This window comes from Lycorma delicatula, chromosome 3 (genome assembly GCF_047948215.1).
Source record: "Lycorma delicatula isolate Av1 chromosome 3, ASM4794821v1, whole genome shotgun sequence".
In the NCBI taxonomy this organism is placed as follows: Eukaryota; Metazoa; Arthropoda; class Insecta; order Hemiptera; family Fulgoridae; genus Lycorma; species Lycorma delicatula.
Genome location: NC_134457.1, coordinates 186,039,048 through 186,054,169, shown reverse-complemented (window position 1 = coordinate 186,054,169; position 15,122 = coordinate 186,039,048).

Below are 15,122 nucleotides of genomic sequence, written 5' to 3'. Positions count from 1 at the left end.
ATATTTGTGAGAACTCATCTCTTTCATTGACAACCCTTTTCAAAGTAAGTTGTTCTTTATTCGTTAATTACTTCTGTTATTAGGTTAAAACAGTTAAAACAAACAAATTGTTAAGAAATAATTTCGTAAGAGATTAAAAACATTTTATATTAGTGTAATAGATCTTAATACATACATTTTTATTGTGTTATTCTAAACAGTGCTATATCTAGACTTCATGTTTGTAGACTTAAAAGTTGCAGTGATAAAACAAATTATTTGGTTAGTTTACCACATAGTAAATTTATGGTTAAAAAGTCGCAAATTCTTGGAAAGTTTTCAATAATTGTATTCCAGATAGCTATTTTAAGGGTTTCACTACTTTATATAACATCATTGAATCCTTAATTATATAAAAATAATAATTTAAGGTAAATTTTTTTAATATTACATTTAATTTATCTAATTAACTGCCAACTCAATATTGGTTTTCTGAAATGAATTTTTTAAAAATGTCAACAATATAGCAGAAGTAATTTTTAAATTACATTTACTCATAAAAAGTATTTACAGAAGTGGCACTTTTTTTTACCAATTAGATCCTGACTTTTAAAGCTCTAGACATTGTTAAAAAATGTTCTGTATCATATTATAAGTACAATATTATATACAGATAATAATTTCTCTCAGTGTAATTGATTATTGTAGTTTTCAGTAATCCTTATCCAGGACTCCTCAATAAGATAAAGACATCATGAAAATACAGCTATAATTTTCATCTATAAAAGCCCTTTGTATATATTTTATGCTACTATTATAAGGTATGTCTGCCATTGGTTTACTGAACAGCATACAATTTTTTAAGATAGGAAGAAAAAATAAAAAGATCAATATCTTAATGATGCAAAAACTTTATGAAACTGAAAATATGTGAATTAAAAACTTTAAATGTTGGGTGTAAAAACAATAGTAAGAGATAATTTTAAATTTCACTTAGTAAACCTAGCTAGCTGCTCTTAAGTTCTGCCAAATTATAAAGTCTCATTAGCAGCTACATTATAAAATAAGATCTACAATTAAAAAAAAAGTAAAAGATAGAAACTAACTTTTGGACTCTATAAAATAACCCATATTTAATGATATTTTCAATGGGTTGCAAATTAATTGGGACAAGTCAATTTTTTCATTAAATTTTAATTTTACAGAGGATGGTTGTCTGAAACAAGTTTTAACTTTTTGGGATACTGTAGGAGATTGACCTTGACTGTCTTGCTTGACCTTTTCATATAACATCTACTATGTCACAGTTCAGGGCAAGTTTTGAAGATGTATGTGTTTATGGTTTGATTTTTATGATTTGTGTTTAGAAATAGTTACTATTTCCATCAAACAAAACAAAAATTTTTGCTTTTAGTGGCCATTCTATTTATGTATGCAAGAGGCATTACTGATGCAGGCGGTTTATGAACACAAGTGATATACGAACATTTTCTCTAAAAGGAAAAAACAAGTGTGGACAAAAACATAAAATAATTCTTAGGATGGCTAAAATTCTACTAAGAATAGTAAAATTCATCCTTAGAGGTCAAGTAAGGCACCTTTAGAGAGATTTATTTGCTACTGGTGTTAACAATGATTCACCAGTAATATGGAATAGGCTTATTGAAGCAGGGCAAAAGGCCAGAAAGCCAATGAAAAAACAGTTACTAGCACCTGCAATAAAGAAAAACATTTTTTTGGGTCAGAAATCAAAATCCTGAAGTTGTAGTGATTATAGTAGTAATATTTTATGATGAATCACACTTTTTAGTACAAGAATTGAAAACAATTATTGACTGATGTAGTAATGATAATCCAGTGAGAGGCGAACATCTTCAGTAGACTATTAAGTACCCTCTAAAAAATATGTTTTGGGGGTTATTTCACATTAGTGGGCCTGTAATTATAAGAAAAATTATACTATTTGGCCAAATGCTTGTGAGAGCTGTGGGGGCACTTTTTAATGCAATCATGCACTATAACCACAATTCAAAACTTTTATGCAAGAAAACAACTTCATTGACCTGGAAATTTTCCAGCTTTAAACTGAATTGACAATTTATGGAATATATTGAGATATGCCTTACCAAAATGGAGTGCTAAATCAAATAGCAGTTAATTAAAAAGTGTGGTATCATATGTGAAAAATATCTTTTGTAATTTTCTGAAATCAGTGGCAGAACAAATAAAAAAATAATATTATTAAAGCTAAAGAATATATTTCATACTAGAATTAAGTAACATAAGGTTGAGTAAAATTATTTCAATAAAAACATATGCTTAAAAAATTAAATTTATTGTCTCACTTAATTTCACCAGGAAAATAATGAAAAATATCTTTTGGGATTCACAGGATATATCATACCTGGAATCTTTTTTATAACAAACTACTTTGATTAAAAAGGAAATGTAACTACTATAATTTGCTCCAAGAGGAAGTTCTGTAGTCTTTTTTGTTTCAAGCAGGACTATGGCTCCTCAGTCTTATCATTTTAACTAATGAAATAATACTAGAGCTCAAGCAAAATGATCCTACTTCCCTGTAGCCTATATTTAGTACCGTTAGATAGCCATCTGTTTGATTCACTTAAGGAATGTTTAAATAGGAAAAAATTCCACAAGAATACTCTTATTTGAGTTGAATTTTCTCCTCCTGGACATTGATTTTGTACAAGTACACATTGACAGTAGTGCCGAAACAACAAATTGCAATGGCACTGTAAACTTCATTGAGAAATATAATGTAAGTCACCTCATTGTACTCTGCATAATGTACTCTACATCACCATGCATAAGAGTAGACTAGGATTCTTTGGACATATCATGAGGATGCAAGATTCAAGAATTCTGAAATGGCTAGTAAAGTACAATCTTGACTTGAAAAATCACAACACGAACATTTTCAATACTAGAAAGGGCACAAAGATTGAAATGTATGAAAAAGTACTGGTAGGACCACAAGTCCCAAACAATCCCACTGAGGAGACATGGATAATGGAGTGACTAAAGCGATCCTATGTGCTTATAAATAATAATAAAAAAGAGCAGATTCAGGTTTATTTAATTGGTATTCATTAGTAAAAAAATAAAATTTTGTCATAATTAAAATAAATTATTTAACTCAAAAATGAAAAAAATTGAAATTTTTATAATTAATTATTAATATTTATTAATTTTTTTTAAATAATTTTTATTATTAATTATTACTTATTACTTATTTTAATAAACGAGGTAGAAAAAGGACAAAGCAGGAGCAATATAAAATGCTGAAAGGTACAGGTGAAATGAGCTTTCAGTCAGAAATATAATTTGCTTTCATCTTAAATTAATTTAAACATAAGGACAGCATTTCTGAAAGTATATGTTAGGAACACAGCTTTATATCGAAGCGAAACTTGAGATGATCGAAGTTCCTAAAAAGAAAGGATTAGAAAGCTTTTGAAATGTGGTGGAGTAGGAGAATGTTAAAAATCAGATGGATGGATAAATGACAAATGAAGAGGTGTTGTGACTAATTGATGAAGAAAGAAGCATTTGGAAAAATATAGCTAAAAGAAAAGAAAGACTTACAGGTCATATCTTAAGGCAAATAGTCATTTTGATATTAGAGGGACAGGTAAATGATAAAAATTGTGCAGGCAGGCAATGTTTGTAATATGTAAAAGAGATTGTTAAGGATGTAGAGGGTATACCGAAATGAAATGACAGGCACTTGATAGGGAATCTTGAAGAGCTGCATCAAACCAGTCAAATGACTCAAGACAAAAAAAAAGTAAATGAGACTATGTGATCATGTGAAATGATGTGTCAGAATCTACAATGCATCTCTATCAAGTAACTTAATTTTTTCTGTCTGTTGTTTCTCATTACTTGGATTTGATTTCTGAAGACTTGTTACAAATGAAATATTATTGACTTGTTAACTAAATTAGTATATCTGTAGAAAATATTTTAGCTTCTATGAAAATTATTGGATTAATAATGTTCATTACTGGTGCTTAATTGTAAAACCCTAATAAAATAATATAAATTTATATTTCACAATCCATTTACAAAACCAATCAACAGCTAAAAAAAATACCATTATTTATTATTTTTGGTCTTTGACAATGATTGATTTCATGCTCCTTTTATACGCCTTTTCTTTTCACAACATAGGCTCACATTACTTATATACTACATCCTCAACTAAAAAGAGAGCTTAGATTCACAACTAAGGAAAGAGCTCCGATTCCAGTGGTATTACTTTGGTTTGTAATGCTTGAAATCTATAACTAAATTGTTCCAAATTTTGAAGAAATAATTTTCATGATGTTTTAAATGGATTTCCTTAATTTCAAATTACATCTTTCATAATATTTTATGTTTGAAGATGCGATATCTGGAACTGAAACTTATGGAGTTAAAGGACTTAATATATTCAAGTCAGTGTATTAAGGGCTCAATATGAATTCAATGTTATAAATTGATAATTAAAGTAAATTTGTGATATGTAGCTCTTTTATTAGCAATTTTTAATACCAAATGGAAGAGGAGAGAAGTTCAACAATGTCAGAGCTTGTGGGCAAACAATTTTTCAACACTTGGGTGAGCTATATTTTTAAACTGGCAAGGAATCCATACAATTTTAATTTTTTTTTGCCACGAATACCATAAATTGTTTCTTTTTTACCTTTAATAGCTGATATTAAAAAAATATATATCATTTGAATAATATTATTTATATTTAATTTTATTTACCTATCGTTAAATAAATATTAAATTTTAGATTAAAAATTGTTTCCTGTCATTTTCGTAAATGAGCTTTAAATAAACTATGTTTGATGTTAAGTTTGTTTTACAGAGATTTATTTTACGAAATATAATAACTACTTTACGTGTAGGATGTGTGCATGAAAAATGTAACAATGAATTGACGTAAAAATGTAATCTACTGACCGGTGAATATTTGTTTTCAGTATTTTGTTTGTAGACGAGAACTCAAAGGAAAATATTTAGGTTAAGCGGTCATGAAAACAGTTGTACTGGACTTCATGTTATTTACACTGAATTAGTCTTTTTCTGACTGGCATTGAACGCAAAATGGAGACATAACGGACATTTTTAGAATTTATTTATTTTTCTCGACACGCATGGTTTTTTTCTGTAATAATGTAAGGGAGAATGTATTAATTTAAAAAATATTCAAATTAGTTTTCGTTTACTCGTTCATTAAACGACATAACTTAATAAATTCAGCCGCCACACTGTATGTTCAATTATGACGTTTTCATGACGTAACCGAAGTTTCACTGATGTGTAAAAGGAGGTATTTATATCGGTAAATATATTTTTAGTACTCACGGGCACTCACTCCGTTCATAAACATTACTAGTCGGACAAAATAACCTATTTATTACTGCTACACTGTTATAACAGTTCTTCACTTAGCGGTTACCGAATAAACGAACTGTTAACTGGATCCGTTTTCTTTCAGATATTTTAACACAACGTAACAATTCTGGAAGTGAGACACGCTGTTGTAGAATATACTACAAATTCGCTGTAAGTTCATTAGAAATGAAGAATATCATCTAGAGAAAAGCAAATTTATTGTAACAGCTGAACGACGGGAAAGTCTCTGAAATAAGATTATACTTTATCATTGTCCCAAAGATTGATACAGTTTCCACCAGTAAAAAGTAAAGAATTTTTTTTTTTGGTATTACAGTATTCTGAACTAGTACTAAAAAAATACCATCTTTTTTCAATGCCCAAACTTAGTTTGATGAATCAGTGAATTGATATTGAAAAAATATCAAGGGTAATCACTGAGAAATTCATGTCAGACAGGTATTAGTGTGCGCGCGCGCGTCTCTGTATTACGTGTTGTAATAATATTTTTGATAGAAAATGTTTTTATAGTCTTATTTTAAAATCAAAAATATTAATATTTCATAGTTTTTTTACACATTAACCATCTTCTTATCACAAACAACAATAATTTAACTTCCAGGAAAATGGATAATGAAAACGTTGAAATTTGATGTTTAAAGTCTCCCTTGGATACTGTATGTATTCTTCATTTATATGAGTACACTGTTGAATCAATTAAAAATTGATAAATAAATATATATGCACTAGGATCCCTGTCTCGGTTTCGCCTTCGCTATATGGTTACTTGCGTTTCTCGTCGTGGTCAATTTTTTTCTTGTTTTATGATTTTTATTCAAGTAACCGGAGGTAGGTGCAGCCAGACGCGTCGTACGTACAGTAACAGTCAGTGGCTATCTTGGTTAAGCCGCCGCGCCGAACACCGTCGCACCCTTAAAAAATAGAAATTAAACAAAAACTGAGAATGGTTTTTAAATATTTATCTATTCTAAAGAGTGTTTACAAGTGCGAATTTACTGAATAACTCATTTAATATATTCGGAAATTGGGAAAATTTACCATCATTGTTCAAAATTGTTTTACCTTTCTTCACCCCTTTAAGGTCTAATTTCGAGAAATCTAGAATTTTTTTTCGATATTCATATGAAGATTACACAGACCAAAAATCAGGCTAATATCTTTATTTGTTGGCGAAAAATTAAAAAAATAGCTGGATTTAAAAAAAAATCCACTTTAACCTCTTAAACTCGGAATTAAAAAAAAATATTACACACACTAAAACTCAAGTTCATATCTTCATTTGTTAGCGAGAAAATACAAAAAAAGTCATTTGTTACTCCATTTTGACCCTTTACACTCCGAATTTCAAAAACATTTTTTCTTAGTGTGCACTTTAAGAAGAACGTGCGTACAAATTTTCATCAATTTATCTTAAGTAGTTTTTGTTGAAGTTGATGAATCAGTCAGTCAGTCAGGACATGTTCTTATATATATATATATATATATATATATATATATATATATATATAGATATGAGTTGGGAAAAAGTCAAAATATATTTTTTTTATCGGCTAAATATTCAATATTAAAGTTGATGTAAGAAGATGTCTGACATGACGTTAAAGTAATACTCAGTGTGTGCCGAAAATGTATAAACGATTAAGAATGTTCCGAATATTATAAAAATGTTATTATTGTTATATTTTAAATGTAAAAATATAAATAATTTCAAACAGTCCTTATTACGTCGGTTTAAAAAAATAAGTAATAGTTATTTTTTATTTTAATTAAAAACTACCTTGTAGGTATTTGAATTTTTGATTCCACGGTATTATTGCGTCGTCTTGTTTCATCGTATAAACACACTAGACTGAAATTTAAAAAAAAAGATTATTTACATAATCTTTAATTAAATAAAATCTATTTTTCTTTTTCTGTTTAGCCTCCTGACCCGCCGTAAGGTATTACTTCAGAGGGTGAATGAAGATATGTGTATGAATGAAGTACAGTCTCAGGTCGACTGTTCCTGAGATGTGAGGTTTTTTTTTATTTTAACTTCTGGGACCACCGTTAGGTATTTACTTTAGGATGAGATGAATGAAAATTTTTGTAGCGTGTGAAAATGCCATGTCTGACCGGGATTTGTACCCGGAACTTCCGGATGAAAGGCAGAGACACTACCACTCGCGCCACGAAGGCTGGCTGAGATGTGAGGTTAATTGAATGAAACCCAACCGTCAAGGAACACCGGTATCCACGATCTAGTATTCAAATGCATATAAAAGTAACTGTCTTTAGTAGGATTTGAACCTTAGAACTGTAGACTTCGAAATCAGCTGATTTGCGATGACGAGTTCAGCATTAAGCCAACCCGGTGGGTAGATAAAATGCTTTTTTTGTTTTGCTTTTTTTAACCTCCGGGACCACCGTTGGGTATTGCTTCAGAAGACGAGATGAATGACAATTTTTGTAGCGTGTGAAAATGCCATGCCTGACCAGGATTCAAACCCGGGACCTCCGGATGAAAGGCAGATAAAATGTATCTTTTTTTTACTTAGATAAACTTCAGAGGATATTACTTCATTAGATATTACTTCAGAGGATGAAATGAATGATTTGTAGCGTGTGTGAAAATGCCATGCCTGACCGGGATTAGAACCGGGATCTCCGGATGAAAGGCCGAGGCGCTATCATTCGCGCCACGGAGGCCGGCAGATAAAATGTTTTTTTTTTTTTTTTCTAGTAAAGGCTTTTATATTTTATTTTTTATTTTATGCGGATTTGAATGCTAGATCGAAGATACCGGTGTTCTTTGCAGGTTTGGGTTTCAATTAATCATACATCTCAGGGAAGGTCGACCTGAGGCTGTACAAGATTACATTTCATTTACATTCATACATATCATCCTCATTCATTCTCTGAAGTAATAACTTACGGTAGTTCCGGAGGCTAAACAGAAAAAGGAAAGAAAGTTAGTTGTCATGAATAAATTATTTAAACAAAATAATAATCTTTTTTTTGTAAATCTTAGTAGTACTACAAATTTATATGGTCATTGTAATCAGAAGCATTTGAAACGACAGTAATAGTGATATGCTTAATTTAAAAATTAAAAGTAATTTATAAATGTAAAAGTAAACATTTTGTTAATTTTCGAAGCAACCTTATTTTTAAAGATTTTCAACATACCCGTAGTATAGTTCTGACGAATAACTTTGCACCGCCGCGCGCCGTGTCAAACACCTTCCTACATCTAGTAGAAGCCGAGATGATTAAAAGAAACATTAATGACAAAGGGTCTTGTTATTGAGTATATATAAACGCATAAATAGGCTGATAAGTATATTGAGTGCTAAGGACTTCATATTAAGGACACAGAGTAGTTTTCCTTTAATTACCCTTTGCATTAGTATGAAAGCTCCTGTGATAATCGATGCATTTTGAACTGATAACAATTTTTTTTGGCAGCTTTATTGCCTCCAGATGGTAAACATATTAAGGGGGTTAGTTTCGCCAATAAAATTAATATTTTTAGGTTTAGAAACTTAATCTGACATATCAGTCGGTATCAGATTTGATTTTCATTTGCTTACGATTAGCACAAGTCCTAAATTAAGAGTTGAAAAAAACATGCTTTATTACAATATTCATTACTTAGTTACTTGATCCTTAGATACTAACTCTCTTGTTAAAAATCAGTCCTCTTGTGTTTAACACCCATTGTAAAAGTAATAAATACGAGTTATTAGGTGCACAACGAAAAACGTATGATTAGCTTTTCAAAGATTTCAGTTATGAAATATTAGTATTTTATGAAACGATAAAGTTTATTTTTTGGAAATTGAAGATCGAGTTTACTTCAAAGATTTTTTATTTGCCTTGCCTTTGATTAATTTCAATGTTCTCCAACTCCGTAATCTTCCACTTTCTTACTATTTTTTTTTTTTTTTTACTTTTACAATTTTAAGCATCCTCTTTCTTAGAATTTCTTACCCGTCTAACGTAAAGTTTACTGCCGGATGACATAGATTTTTACCATGGATATAAGATACGCATGTGGCTTCTGACTGTGGTCGCTACTGTTCGCCTTCAATTGCTTTGAATGTCGTCACACCCTGCCATATACTACTGTACATGTATTCATTTACGCCGTTGCAGCTGGATAGTATCATTTAATGTTTGATATGTATGAGTTGTATGTTTAGTCACAATTATATTTTAAAGCAAACAGCCGAACCGATATTCAAAATATTTTTATAAATCAATCTTTTATCACATTTCTTAGCAGAATTTTTAACATTTAAATATTTAATTTTACAAACTTTTGAAAATTATTGTTTTGGCTAATATATAAGAATGACTTTCCCCTTAATAGGAATTTTACTATTTTGTGAATTAAGCTTTTTTTCAAAATAATTCTTTGAAAAATTCTGCTGAAATTTTACGTTTACAAGCGTCAGATAAAATTCTAAGAACGTAATAATAATAGCTAATATTATTAAGAATTTACTTTTTTCAAAAATTACAAATTTAAAAAATGTAAAGTAGTTTTAGGACGACCAGGAACCGCTTTTGAATAATCCATGGTGAGTTCATGTTTTATAAGTTTCCGCAACCACTTTTGTAACAATTCTTTCAGATAGATTTCAGTCATTTTCTTTCAGTTAATTTTAATATTACAAACTAATAATCATTGCGTTAATACAAACCACCAGTATTACTAAATAAAATCCAATATTGTGATTTTTCAATAGTTCTCCGAAAATTACCTAAAGGTGCTAAACATTTACAGTAAATTACAGTAAATTAGTTTTCTCAACAGCGATAATTATATCAAAATCGTGTGAACTATAATTGAGAAAATATTCGAAACAACGCAATGCAGAAGAATCATTGACAAAAACTTATTTAAAATCTAAAGCTAGATAGCCATTTCGATTGTTAAATAATCGTAATTAATGGTTTTGAGAAAAACTAAAGATTAACTAAAATTATAATAACTTATAATAAAAATTATGATTAACCTGAAAAAATTATGATAAAATAATAAATAAAAAAAATAAAATGCTCAGCGAAACACTATAAAAGAGGATTTCTATGTGTTTATACAAAAATAATAATTGTAAACAAACCCGATTGAGAGTGAAAGACTTTAAAACTACTAACTTTTCGCTTTCATTTGGGGTTGTTTTAAGTGGCAATTCCTAGGTTTTGTCAACAGGTTTTACTATCTTTCATCTCATAAACATGAGTAGAAATCCAATTTCTGAACCGTTTCGTAATTATTTTTTAAGTATTATATTATCATCATTGTTTTTTGTTTTATTTTAATTATATAACGATCATTTAACAATCAAAACAACCTTCTATTTGGAGATTTGAAATATTTTTTTTATGAAAGATTTTTAAGCGTTCTCTAGTTAAGAATCGATTTCAACAACCGTTAAGCACAGCTCTTTGTATTATTCTGAATCTAGTTTTGAAATTTTGTTGTCATCATTCAGAAATAGTAGCTTTGCATTTGTCGGAGGCTGGTTCTCAAACAATAGTTTGTAGTGTAATTTTTATTTTAATATTAATTTACGAAAAACTGTAACTCGAATGTTTTATGTTTAACTTTGAATTAAACGCTGTAATCTGTAATTAACTTTTGTTTGGTGAACGGTATTTTTTAAATAAATGTTTTCAGCGAGATGACTACTTATTGACGTAAGACGTTTGAGTTTAGGAATCCCTATGACTATTTCTTTCAAACTGCGCACCGGACTCATCCGAGTTGAATATAAGCAAGTTTATTATAAGTCTAGCGAGAGTAGGCTGTTGCATTGATAAATTGATACTAGTAGTCTAGAAACTGTAAAGTACACAAGATTATTTTTATCTCTTTTAAATTATTTGTTCAGAGCTTTACGAGAGTCAGAATAAACTACTTGGTTTTTTCTCCTATTCGTGAATGAATTGATGTTAAATAAGTAAAATAATACATAAAGTACAAAATAAATGAGTTTAATGAATAAATCTCTAAAGGTTCGTACAGAATATTATTATACGCTCTCGTTACTTTTTGTATCTACTAAGAGGCAACGCGCGCAGGCGATGCGATGTCAGTGGGCGAACTCAGAATACAGCCAGCACCAAAATAGGAGAAGTGACATACGCACGCAACTGTACGCGCATGCGTCCCTCCCTTCACTAAGTGACACTGGGCAAGCAGTTATGGATCGACGAGCGATTTCAAGTGCACGATTAAGAAAGATTATTTTGATTATAATTTAAAACGACTTTTGCATACACATATTCATATAGTAACGTTCTCTTATTGTACTATTGACCAAGCTACTAATAACTTTATTAATTTCTCATTTATGAATTCATTACATAGATTCGATAAGAATAGATTAATGATTCAAAACAGTACCCTACAACGTTAAATAATAATTTTTATTTACTCTATTAAGGTTACAAAATTGAGCAATTATGAACCAAAATAGACTCGATTCTATCGAATTAGATTATTCTAAAATATTGAATGGCCAGCAGTTAAGTAGATATTAAGAATTTTTTTATTGCGGTGTTTATCGTGCTTAAAATTTGCCATAACATTTCTTACAAGTTATGCTTTATTTATTTAACAATAATGCAAAAATACTCAGAATTATATTTAATCTCAATCATAAATACCGAACGTTCCAGGACGTATTCGCCGAACATCAGGAACTGATTAAAGACACCAAATTGAGCAAAAATGTTCATATCCACATAAGTCCTATTTTGTTTTGTTTTCCTTCTGGACGCCATCTTGTGATTTTCAACAAAAAAATTATTTCTCAGGAACGAGTAAACCTACTGTAATTAAATTTGGCAAATCTAAGACTAGTGTCTTGTTCTACAAAATAAAAAATTTTGAAAATGTCACCTTCAAAAATTTCAAAATGGCGGACGTCTAAATCTTCAATATCTTTGTAATTATTTGTTTGATCAAATTTTTATTTTCACAAAATTTATTAATAATTTTATTTTAAATAAAATGACACCTCATTAGTAAAAATCCGTTGACAAACGATCGAGTTATTGCAGACAATTTACCCGGCAGTAGCTTTTGTACCAGAATGCATGGTGATAAGTTTTATTAAATTTAGTAGAATTAAAGTAGGTCTAGTCGTCCCTGAGAAATACTTTGTTTGTTGAAAATCTCAAATTGGCGTCCAGTAAGAAAACAAAGCAAAATAGGACTTCTGTCGATATGAACATTTTTCAATCGGTTCCTGAAGTTCGACGAATTCGTCCCGGAACACTATATAGTTGCCACTGATAAATATTATTGAGTTCTAACCTAATGTTTCCTTAGCAATGCAATATTAAAATATTCTATTACACAACCTTACTGTACATGACTGCTAGTATTTTATTTATCTTTTAATCTTTTTTATATGAGTATTTTTATTGCAAAATAAATAAATGTAAAGAAAGGTATTAAAAAAGATTAAAATAAAATAAGGGGTTTTGGTACTTATTTTTAACATATTATCTATACCTTGTTATCAGTTTTCTTCACTTTCAAAGTTCAAAAAGCAATACTATGAAGTCAGTTGTACTACGTGAATGCTATCAATGAATAAACAATAAGCAAACATAAAATTCAAGATGTGTTGGCTAATAATACTAATCTGTTTATTATTATCGCTATATCTTCTTCGATTTTCATAATCTATATTTAATCGATTACTGTCAAAAATTTCAATCTGAATGCAATGCGACCAAGGATATGATAATTGGCTTATTATTTGTTTTCCCATCAATTTTCCGTATATTTTTGTACATCTCTAATAGCCTAAATGGTTGGCACAGTCTGCACACTGATCACACGTGAACTGATGTGTGATCATCGTCAAACAAACAAATTTGAACCAAATCTGGTTGCACATATTTGCAAACATTTTAATTGTAATCATAAAAAACAAACTGAAGAATCCTAAGCGCTTAACATTCTGCTTGTGTTCAGTCTACTGTATTTATTGTTCTTAAATTAAAAAAAAAAAAAATTACTATTATTTCAGTTAAGCAGTTACAAACACTAACTTTTATGTATTGTCTGTAGTTTAATTATTAGCATACAAAGGAAAAAGACATAGGTTTTTTAATGTTAAATTTAAACATCAACAATACAAAAACTGATTGAGAAAAAAATTGAAAATTTATGTCGGTAGTAATTTCAATCCTAAAATTATAGCACTTTATTTTTAAAGAATAAGAATTTTTTTATAAAGAATTCTTATAGATTAGAATAATGGTACTTATAAATACAATGTTGGGAAGCTACTAAAACAGTTATGAAAGAAACAAAAATACACGTAAAGTACAGTACCAATTCAACAGAGTATCAGTTTCCAGTATCATACAGTTTCTTTCTAGTAGATGTGCTTGTCGACTTCTGTATTCCCAAATTATCCTTTACTGAAAGTAGTAGTTTGAATATCTGATAATTTTCACTAATTTTAAAAGTAATTGAAAAAGTTTATTATAAAGAATTCCATTGATATAATATATAATTTATATATTTTAAGAATTTATGTTTTTTTTTATGAATTGTCAGTTGGATACCTTATTTTTAGTACTACAGCAAATTGAAACTATTCACTGTTTACCATTAGGGAATGGAAAATAATAAACTCGTGTTTATTGCACACACTACAATATTAAAAAAATAGATAACTTACATGAAAAACCAAAAAATAAAACTTTTCAATTTTTTAAAACTCAACTATTTTAAATTTGCATTAAATTAATGTAAAGTTTAGATGGTAATTCATTCAACCATCTAGACTTAATATTAAAAGATAAACTTTTAAAGAATTTTAATATTATATTTTAGTTTAATTAAAAATTTTGATAGTATTAAAATAATAATGAAAATAAAATTAAAAAACTGATAGCGCGATACAGAGTTGAGAAATCTACATCAAAAAAAAAAAAAAATGAATGTAAAAAAATAAAGATAAGAGTCTGCTACTGAAAGTACAATAGGGTTTTCTGAAATTCAGGGAATATCTATTACTGCTTTATTCCCTACAATTTTTCTAAATAGTGTGAAAATATTCTAAATATTAGAATGATGTCAGGCTCGCTTTCTCTATATTTATATAAACTATTCTACAACTCAACATTAAGCAATGATAATGACCAAAAAGTGAAATCTATCTTCTAATCATTCATGTGGATTAATCATCCAGTGTGTAAACATTGTAAACGACTAGACCGGTTTCAAACACGTGCACAATTCACAACATTTTCACACTTTCACAAGCTACAGCTCCAAAACGTTAAGTCGTACAAGAAAATTGTTTAATAAAAGTTGTCTGTTTTTTGAGATTAACAACTTTTCCAAATGCAATACAGACGAAAAACAATTTTTTCCGGTGAAAAAAAACACGTTTTTTACAACTTCAGTGCCACAGAGTATTTCAATTTCAAATTATACGATATAACTTCAAAGATATTAATTGTAGAGGAGAACGTCCTCTACATTTTTTTTTGAAAAACTTTTCTCTAAAATGCATAGATTCAGAGAAAACGCATTTCAAAAACGTTTTGAGTTTTTCAAAAATCTATTGGAGGGAGGATGTTAAAAATCTGGAGTTAAGCTTCCCTCATCACCCCTAACATATGGAAAAAAAATCAATCGGTAGGTAAGGATTTTCAAATAAAAATACAAATTGACTATACTGCTTTTA